Source organism: Idiotropiscis lumnitzeri, chromosome 16 (genome assembly GCF_059441095.1).
Source record: "Idiotropiscis lumnitzeri isolate Australia: NSW breed Sydney's pygmy pipehorse chromosome 16, RoL_Ilum_1.0, whole genome shotgun sequence".
NCBI lineage: Eukaryota > Metazoa > Chordata > Actinopteri > Syngnathiformes > Syngnathidae > Idiotropiscis > Idiotropiscis lumnitzeri.
In genome coordinates, this window is record NC_142406.1 from 102,501 (window position 1) to 112,500 (window position 10,000).

Genomic DNA, 10,000 nt, shown 5'->3' on the forward strand with positions numbered 1-10,000 from the left:
GTCATGGGAAGTGCCGTGTGGCGGGGCCGGGAGGACCGCTCCTCCTGCGTCGGACCCGAGTCATAGGAAGTGCCGTGTGGCGGGGCCGGGAGGACCGCTCCTCCTGCGTCGGACCCGAGTCATAGGAAGTGCCGTGTGGCGGGGCCGGGAGGACCGCTCCTCCTGCGTCGGACCCGAGTCATAGGAAGTGCCGTGTGGTGGGGCCGGGAGGACCGCTCCTCCTGCGTCGGACCCGAGTCATAGGAAGTGCCGTGTTGCGCTGGTGGGGCCGTGCCCGCCAACAGCCTTCAGTGGTCGGATACCACGTTTGCAAGCTCCCCGCTGGAATGGGGACTTAGAAGAAATGAGGGGAAAATTCCCCCGGAGCTCCGTGCCTGAGGGCGGGCTGTGAGCCGCGCCGCGTCCGCCAACAGCCTTCCATGGTCGGACACCATTGTTCGCAAGTTGCCCGCTGGAATGGGCACATAGAAGAAATTTCGAGGATAACATCCACCAGAGCGCCAGGGCGGCCGTTATTGCAGTATGCGTCCGCCTGGCAGCTCTCTTCCGCGGGAACCATTGGGCAATTTCTTTCACGGAGGTGGACATAGAAGAATTTTTGTTTCTAAAAACGTGGTTCCTAAAAATGTGCCCCAGGTGTTTTGGAAAACCCGGGTAAACCTGGGAAGTAGGCAAATGACCCTCTGACTAGGGGTAAAAACGTTTGCCTACTGCAGCGCCCCTAATGCAATTCGGCGGAACTGCAACGCCCCTGGTCGCCTAAACGCTACCCCTGGTCGCCTAAACCTCACCCCTGGTCGCCTAAACCTCACCCCTGGTCGCCTAAAAGTCACCCCTGGTCGCCTAAATTGTCAACCCCTGGTCACCTAAATTGTCAACCCCTGGTCGCCTAAAGGGGACTTAGAAGAAATGAGGGGGCAAATTCCCCCTGGAGCTCCGTGCCTGAGGGCGGGCTGTGAGCCGCGCCGCGTCCGCCAACAGCCTTCAGTGGTCGGATACAATGTATGAAAGTTCCCCGCTGGAAAGGGGACTTAGAAGAAATGAGGCAAATTTCCCCGGAGCTCCGTGCCTGAGGGCGGGCTGTGAGCCGCGCCGCGCCCGCCAACAGCCTTCAGTGGTCGGATACAATGTTTGAAAGTTCCCCGCTGGAAAGGGGACTTAGAAGAAATGAGGCAAATTTCCCCGGAGCTCCGTGCCTGAGGGCGGGCTGTGAGCCGCGCCGCGCCCGCCAACAGCCTTCAGTGGTCGGATACAATGTTTGAAAGGTCCCCGCTGGAAAGGGGACTTAGAAGAAATGAGGCAAATTTCCCCGGAGCTCCGTGCCTGAGGGCGGGCTGTGAGCCGCGCCGCGTCCGCCAACAGCCTTCAGTGGTCGGATACAATGTTTCAAAGTTCCCCGCTGGAAAGGGGACTTAGAAGAAATTTGTAAAAATTCACCCGGAGCTCCGTGCCTGAGGGCCGGCTATGAGCCGCGCCGTGCCCGCCAACAGCCTTCCACGGTCGGATACAATGTTTCAAAGTTCCCCGCTTGAAAGGGGACTTAGAAGGAATTTGTCAAATTCACCCGGAGCTCCGTGCCTGAGGGCCGGCTATGAGCCGCGCCGTGCCCGCCAACAGCCTTCCACGGTCGGATACAATGTTTGAAAGTTCCCCGCTGGAAAGGGGACTTAGAAGAAATGAGGGGGAAATTCCCCCGGAGCTCCGTGCCTGAGGGCGGGCTGTGAGCCGCGCCGCGTCCGCCAACAGCCTTCAGTGGTCGGATACAATGTTTGAAAGTTCCCCGCTGGAAAGGGGACTTAGAAGAAATGAGGCAAATTTCCCCGGAGCTCCGTGCCTGAGGGCGGGCTGTGAGCCGCGCCGCGTCCGCCAACAGCCTTCAGTGGTCGGATACAATGTTTGAAAGGTCCCCGCTGGAAAGGGGACTTAGAAGAAATGAGGCAAATTTCCCCGGAGCTCCGTGCCTGAGGGCGGGCTGTGAGCCGCGCCGCGCCCGCCAACAGCCTTCAGTGGTCGGATACAATGTTTGAAAGTTCCCCGCTGGAAAGGGGACTTAGAAGAAATTTGTAAAAATTCACCCGGAGCTCCGTGCCCGAGGGCCGGCTATGAGCCCCGCCGTGCCCGCCAACAGCCTTCCACGGTCGGATACAATGTTTCAAAGTTCCCCGCTGGAAAGGGGACTTAGAAGAAATTTGTAAAAATTCACCCGGAGCTCCGTGCCCGAGGGCCGGCTATGAGCCGCGCCGTGCCCGCCAACAGCCTTCCACGGTCGGATACAATGTTTCAAAGTTCCCCGCTGGAAAGGGGACTTAGAAGAAATTTGTGAAAATTCACCCGGAGCTCCGTGCCTGAGGGCCGGCTATGAGCCGCGCCGTGCCCGCCAACAGCCTTCCACGGTCGGATACAATGTTTCAAAGTTCCCCGCTGGAAAGGGGACTTAGAGGAAATTTGTGAAAATTCACCCGGAGCTCCGTGCCTGAGGGCCGGCTATGAGCCGCGCCGTGCCCGCCAACAGCCTTCCACGGTCGGATACAATGTTTCAAAGTTCCCCGCTGGAAAGGGGACTTAGAAGAAATTTGTAAAAATTCACCCGGAGCTCCGTGCCCGAGGGCCGGCTATGAGCCGCGCCGTGCCCGCCAACAGCCTTCCACGGTCGGATACAATGTTTCAAAGTTCCCCGCTGGAAAGGGGACTTAGAAGAAATTTGTGGAAATTCACCCGGAGCTCCGTGCCTGAGGGCCGGCTATGAGCCGCGCCGTGCCCGCCAACAGCCTTCCACGGTCGGATACAATGTTTCAAAGTTCCCCGCTGGAAAGGGGACTTAGAAGAAATTTGTGAAAATTCACCCGGAGCTCCGTGCCCGAGGGCCGGCTATGAGCCGCGCCGTGCCCGCCAACAGCCTTCCACGGTCGGATACAATGTTTCAAAGTTCCCCGCTGGAAAGGGGACTTAGAAGAAATTTGTGAAAATTCACCCGGAGCTCCGTGCCCGAGGGCCGGCTATGAGCCGCGCCGTGCCCGCCAACAGCCTTCCACGGTCGGATACAATGTTTCAAAGTTCCCCGCTGGAAAGGGGACTTAGAAGAAATTTGTGGAAATTCACCCGGAGCTCCGTGCCTGAGGGCCGGCTATGAGCCGCGCCGTGCCCGCCAACAGCCTTCCACGGTCGGATACAATGTTTCAAAGTTCCCCGCTGGAAAGGGGACTTAGAAGAAATTTGTGAAAATTCACCCGGAGCTCCGTGCCCGAGGGCCGGCTATGAGCCGCGCCGTGCCCGCCAACAGCCTTCCACGGTCGGATACAATGTTTCAAAGTTCCCCGCTGGAAAGGGGACTTAGAAGAAATTTGTGGAAATTCACCCGGAGCTCCGTGCCTGAGGGCCGGCTATGAGCCGCGCCGTGCCCGCCAACAGCCTTCCACGGTCGGATACAATGTTTCAAAGTTCCCCGCTGGAAAGGGGACTTAGAAGAAATTTGTAAAAATTCACCCGGAGCTCCGTGCCCGAGGGCCGGCTATGAGCCGCGCCGTGCCCGCCAACAGCCTTCCACGGTCGGATACAATGTTTCAAAGTTCCCCGCTGGAAAGGGGACTTAGAAGAAATTTGTGAAAATTCACCCGGAGCTCCGTGCCCGAGGGCCGGCTATGAGCCGCGCCGTGCCCGCCAACAGCCTTCCACGGTCGGATACAATGTTTCAAAGTTCCCCGCTGGAAAGGGGACTTAGAAGAAATTTGTGGAAATTCACCCGGAGCTCCGTGCCTGAGGGCCGGCTATGAGCCGCGCCGTGCCCGCCAACAGCCTTCCACGGTCGGATACAATGTTTCAAAGTTCCCCGCTGGAAAGGGGACTTAGAAGAAATTTGTGAAAATTCACCCGGAGCTCCGTGCCTGAGGGCCGGCTATGAGCCGCGCCGTGCCCGCCAACAGCCTTCCACGGTCGGATACAATGTTTCAAAGTTCCCCGCTGGAAAGGGGACTTAGAAGAAATTTGTGAAAATTCACCCGGAGCTCCGTGCCTGAGGGCCGGCTATGAGCCGCGCCGTGCCCGCCAACAGCCTTCCACGGTCGGATACAATGTTTCAAAGTTCCCCGCTGGAAAGGGGACTTAGAAGAAATTTGTGAAAATTCACCCGGAGCTCCGTGCCCGAGGGCCGGCTATGAGCCGCGCCGTGCCCGCCAACAGCCTTCCACGGTCGGATACAATGTTTCAAAGTTCCCCGCTGGAAAGGGGACTTAGAAGAAATTTGTGGAAATTCACCCGGAGCTCCGTGCCTGAGGGCCGGCTATGAGCCGCGCCGTGCCCGCCAACAGCCTTCCACGGTCGGATACAATGTTTCAAAGTTCCCCGCTGGAAAGGGGACTTAGAAGAAATTTGTGAAAATTCACCCGGAGCTCCGTGCCTGAGGGCCGGCTATGAGCCGCGCCGTGCCCGCCAACAGCCTTCCACGGTCGGATACAATGTTTCAAAGTTCCCCGCTGGAAAGGGGACTTAGAAGAAATTAGGCAACTTTCCCCGGAGCTCCATGCCTGAGTGCGGGCTGTTTGCCGCGCCGTGCCCGCCAACAGCCTTCAGTGGTCGGATACAATGTTTCAAAGTTCCCCGCTGGAAAGGGGACTTAGAAGAAATTATGAATATTTTTGTTTCTAAAAACGTGATCCCTGAAAATGTGCCCCAGGTGTTTTGGAAAACCCGGGTAAACCTGGGAAGTAGGCAAATGACCCTCTGACTAGGGGGGAAGAACGTTTGCCTACTGCAGCGCCCCTAATGCAATTCGGCGGAACTGCAACGCCCCTGGTCGCCTAAACGCTACCCCTGGTCGCCTAAAAGCTACCCCTGGTCGCCTAAAAGCTACCCCTGGTCGCCTAAACGCTACCCCTGGTCGCCTAAACGCTACCCCTGGTCGCCTAAACGCTACCCCTGGTCACCTAAACGCTACCCCTGGTCGCCTAAACGCTTCCCCTGGTCACCTAAACGCTACCCCTGGTCGCCTAAACGCTACCCCTGGTCGCCTAACTGACCCCTCGTGTGTGGGGATCAACGTTTGCCTACTAGGGCGTCCTCCGGCGGCCTCTCGGCAGTACTGCAGGCCCATTTTAGCCGAGCCCATTGAAATGAATGGGGGAATTTTATACGTTTTTGCCTTTTTTTTCCCCCCCTCGTTCTTTTTGTATTTATTCATTTATTTCAACTTTTACCGACTCAACCGCCCTCCGGCGTGCCCTCGGCGGTCCCGCAAGCCCAATTCGGTCGAGCCCATTGAAATGAATGGGGGAATTTTATACGTTTTTGCCTTTTTTTCCCCCCCCTCGTTCTTTTTGTATTTATTCATTTATTTCAACTTTTACCGACTCAACCGCCCTCCGGCGTGCCCTCGGCGGTCCCGCAAGCCCAATTCGGCCGAGCCCATTGAAATGAATGGGGGAATTTTATACGTTTTTGCCTTTTTCCCCCCCCCCCTCGTTCTTTTTGTATTTATTCATTTATTTCAACTTTTACCGACTCAACCGCCCTCCGGCGTGCCCTCGGCGGTCCCGCAAGCCCAATTCGGCCGAGCCCATTGAAATGAATGGGGGAATTTTATACGTTTTTGCCTTTTTTTCCCCCCCCTCGTCCTTTTTGTATTTATTCATTTATTTCAACTTTTACCGACTCAACCGCCCTCCGGCGTGCCCTCGGCGGTCCCGCAAGCCCAATTCGGCCGAGCCCATTGAAATGAATGGGGGAATTTTATACGTTTTTGCCTTTTTTTTCCCCCCCTCGTCCTTTTTGTATTTATTTACTTATTTCAACCTTTACCGACTTAGGGGCCGCTTTGCACCGCCTGTGCCCGGGGAAGGTGCTCCTATTCGGGCCAAGTGTGACACACGCCCGCCCTCCTCCTCCGGAGCTTCCATTAGGGTAGACTTAGGGGCCGCTTGGCACCGCCTGTGCCCGGGGAAGGTGCTCATATTCGGCTTCACTGTCAGGCAGCATGCACTCCTCCTCCGGAGCTTCCATTTGGGCAAACTTAGGGGCCGCTTGGCACCGCCCGTGCCCGGGGAAGGTGCTCCTATTCGGGCCAAGTGTGACACACGCCCGCACTCCTCCTCCGGAGCTTCCATTTGGGCAAACTTAGGGGCCGCTTGGCACCGCCTGTGCCCGGGGAAGGTGCTCATATTCGGGCCAAGTGTGACACACGCCCGCACTCCTCCTCCGGAGCTTCCATTTGGGCAAACTTAGGGGCCGCTTGGCACCGCCTGTGCCCGGGGAAGGTGCTCATATTCGGGCCAAGTGTGACACACGCCCGCACTCCTCCTCCGGAGCTTCAATAAGGGCAAACTTAGGGGCCGCTTGGCACCGCCTGTGCCCGGGGAAGGTGCTCATAGTCGGCTTCACTGTCAGGCAGCATGCACTCCTCCTCCGGAGCTTCCATTTGGGCAAACTTAGGGGCCGCTTGGCACCGCCTGTGCCCGGGGAAGGTGCTCCTATTCGGCTTCACTGTCAGGCAGCATGCACTCCTCCTCCGGAGCTTCCATAAGGGCAAACTTAGGGGCCGCTTGGCACCGCCTGTGCCCGGGGAAGGTGCTCCTATTCGGCTTCACTGTCAGGCAGCATGCACTCCTCCTCCGGAGCTTCCATAAGGGCAAACTTAGGGGCCGCTTGGCACCGCCTGTGCCCGGGGAAGGTGCTCCTATTCGGGCCAAGTGTGACACACGCCCGCACTCCTCCTCCGGAGCTTCCATGAGGGTAGACTTAGGGGCCGCTTGGCACCGCCTGTGCCCGGGGAAGGTGCTCCTATTCGGCTTCACTGTCATGCAGCATGCACTCCTCCTCCGGAGCTTCCATTTGGGCAAACTTAGGGGCCGCTTGGCACCGCCTGTGCCCGGGGAAGGTGCTCATATTCGGCTTCACTGTCAGGCAGCATGCACTCCTCCTCCGGAGCTTCCATTTGGGACAACTTAGGGGCCGCTTGGCACCGTCTGTGCCCGGGGAAGGTGCTCCTATTCGGGCTAAGTGTGACACACGCCCGCCCTCCTCCTCCGGAGCTTCCATGAGGGTAGACTTAGGGGCCACTTGGCACCGCCTGTGCCCGGGGAAGGTGCTCATATTCGGCTTCACTGTCCGGAGCTTCCATAAGGGCAAACTTAGGGGCCGCTTGGCACCGTCTGTGCCCGGGGAAGGTGCTCCTATTCGGCTTCACTGTCACACAGCATGCACTCCTCCTCCGGAGCTTCCATAAGGGCAAACTTAGGGGCCGCTTGGCACCGTCTGTGCCCGGGGAAGGTGCTCCTATTCGGCTTCACTGTCACACAGCATGCACTCCTCCTCCGGAGCTTCCATAAGGGCAAACTTAGGGGCCGCTTGGCACCGCCTGTGCCCGGGGAAGGTGCTCATATTCGGGCCAAGTGTGACACACGCCCGCACTCCTCCTCCGGAGCTTCCATAAGGGCAAACTTAGGGGCCGCTTGGCACCGCCTGTGCCCGGGGAAGGTGCTCATAGTCGGCTTCACTGTCAGGCAGCATGCACTCCTCCTCCGGAGCTTCCATTTGGGCAAACTTAGGGGCCGCTTGGCACCGTCTGTGCCCGGGGAAGGTGCTCCTATTCGGCTTCACTGTCACACAGCATGCACTCCTCCTCCGGAGCTTCCATAAGGGCAAACTTAGGGGCCGCTTGGCACCGTCTGTGCCCGGGGAAGGTGCTCCTATTCGGGCCAAGTGTGACACACGCCCGCCCTCCTCCTCCGGAGATTCCATGAGGGTAGACTTAGGGGCCGCTTGGCACCGCCTGTGCCCGGGGAAGGTGCTCATATTCGGCTTCACTGTCAGGCAGCATGCACTCCTCCTCCGGAGCTTCCATAAGGGCAAACTTAGGGGCCGCTTGGCACCGTCTGTGCCCGGGGAAGGTGCTCCTATTCGGGCCAAGTGTGACACACGCCCGCACTCCTCCTCCGGAGCTTCCATTTGGGCAAACTTAGGGGCCGCTTGGCACCGCCTGTGCCCGGGGAAGGTGCTCATATTCGGCTTCACTGTCAGGCAGCATGCACTCCTCCTCCGGAGCTTCCATTTGGGCAAACTTAGGGGCCGCTTGGCACCGCCTGTGCCCGGGGAAGGTGCTCATATTCGGCTTCACTGTCAGGCAGCATGCACTCCTCCTCCGGAGCTTCCATAAGGGCAAACTTAGGGGCCGCTTGGCACCGTCTGTGCCCGGGGAAGGTGCTCCTATTCGGGCCAAGTGTGACACACGCCCGCACTCCTCCTCCGGAGCTTCCATTTGGGCAAACTTAGGGGCCGCTTGGCACCGCCTGTGCCCGGGGAAGGTGCTCATATTCGGCTTCACTGTCAGGCAGCATGCACTCCTCCTCCGGAGCTTCCATTTGGGCAAACTTAGGGGCCGCTTGGCACCGCCTGTGCCCGGGGAAGGTGCTCATATTCGGCTTCACTGTCAGGCAGCATGCACTCCTCCTCCGGAGCTTCCATAAGGGCAAACTTAGGGGCCGCTTGGCACCGTCTGTGCCCGGGGAAGGTGCTCCTATTCGGGCCAAGTGTGACACACGCCCGCACTCCTCCTCCGGAGCTTCCATTTGGGCAAACTTAGGGGCCGCTTGGCACCGCCTGTGCCCGGGGAAGGTGCTCATATTCGGCTTCACTGTCAGGCAGCATGCACTCCTCCTCCGGAGCTTCCATTTGGGCAAACTTAGGGGCCGCTTGGCACCGCCTGTGCCCGGGGAAGGTGCTCCTATTCGGGCCATGTGTGACACACGCCCGCACTCCTCCTCCGGAGCTTCCATTTGGGCAAACTTAGGGGCCGCTTGGCACCGCCTGTGCCCGGGGAAGGTGCTCATATTCGGCTTCACTGTCAGGCAGCATGCACTCCTCCTCCGGAGCTTCCATAAGGGCAAACTTAGGGGCCGCTTGGCACCGTCTGTGCCCGGGGAAGGTGCTCCTATTCGGGCCAAGTGTGACACACGCCCGCACTCCTCCTCCGGAGCTTCCATGAGGGTAGACTTAGGGGCCGCTTGGCACCGCCTGTGCCCGGGGAAGGTGCTCATATTCGGCTTCACTGTCAGGCAGCATGCACTCCTCCTCCGGAGCTTCCATAAGGGCAAACTTAGGGGCCGCTTGGCACCGTCTGTGCCCGGGGAAGGTGCTCCTATTCGGGCCAAGTGTGACACACGCCCGCCCTCCTCCTCCGGAGCTTCCATTAGGGTAGACTTAGGGGCCGCTTGGCACCGCCTGTGCCCGGGGAAGGTGCTCATATTCGGCTTCACTGTCAGGCAGCATGCACTCCTCCTCCGGAGCTTCCATTTGGGCAAACTTAGGGGCCGCTTGGCACCGCCCGTGCCCGGGGAAGGTGCTCCTATTCGGGCCAAGTGTGACACACGCCCGCACTCCTCCTCCGGAGCTTCCATTTGGGCAAACTTAGGGGCCGCTTGGCACCGCCTGTGCCCGGGGAAGGTGCTCATATTCGGCTTCACTGTCACACAGCATGCACTCCTCCTCCGGAGCTTCCATAAGGGCAAACTTAGGGGCCGCTTGGCACCGCCTGTGCCCGGGGAAGGTGCTCATATTCGGCTTCACTGTCACACAGCGTGCACTCCTCCTCCGGAGCTTCCATAAGGGCAAACTTAGGGGCCGCTTGGCACCGTCTGTGCCCGGGGAAGGTGCTCCTATTCGGGCTAAGTGTGACACACGCCCGCCCTCCTCCTCCGGAGCTTCCATGAGGGTAGACTTAGGGGCCACTTGGCACCGCCTGTGCCCGGGGAAGGTGCTCATATTCGGCTTCACTGTCCGGAGCTTCCATAAGGGCAAACTTAGGGGCCGCTTGGCACCGTCTGTGCCCGGGGAAGGTGCTCCTATTCGGCTTCACTGTCACACAGCATGCACTCCTCCTCCGGAGCTTCCATAAGGGCAAACTTAGGGGCCGCTTGGCACCGTCTGTGCCCGGGGAAGGTGCTCCTATTCGGCTTCACTGTCACACAGCATGCACTCCTCCTCCGGAGCTTCCATAAGGGCAAACTTAGGGGCC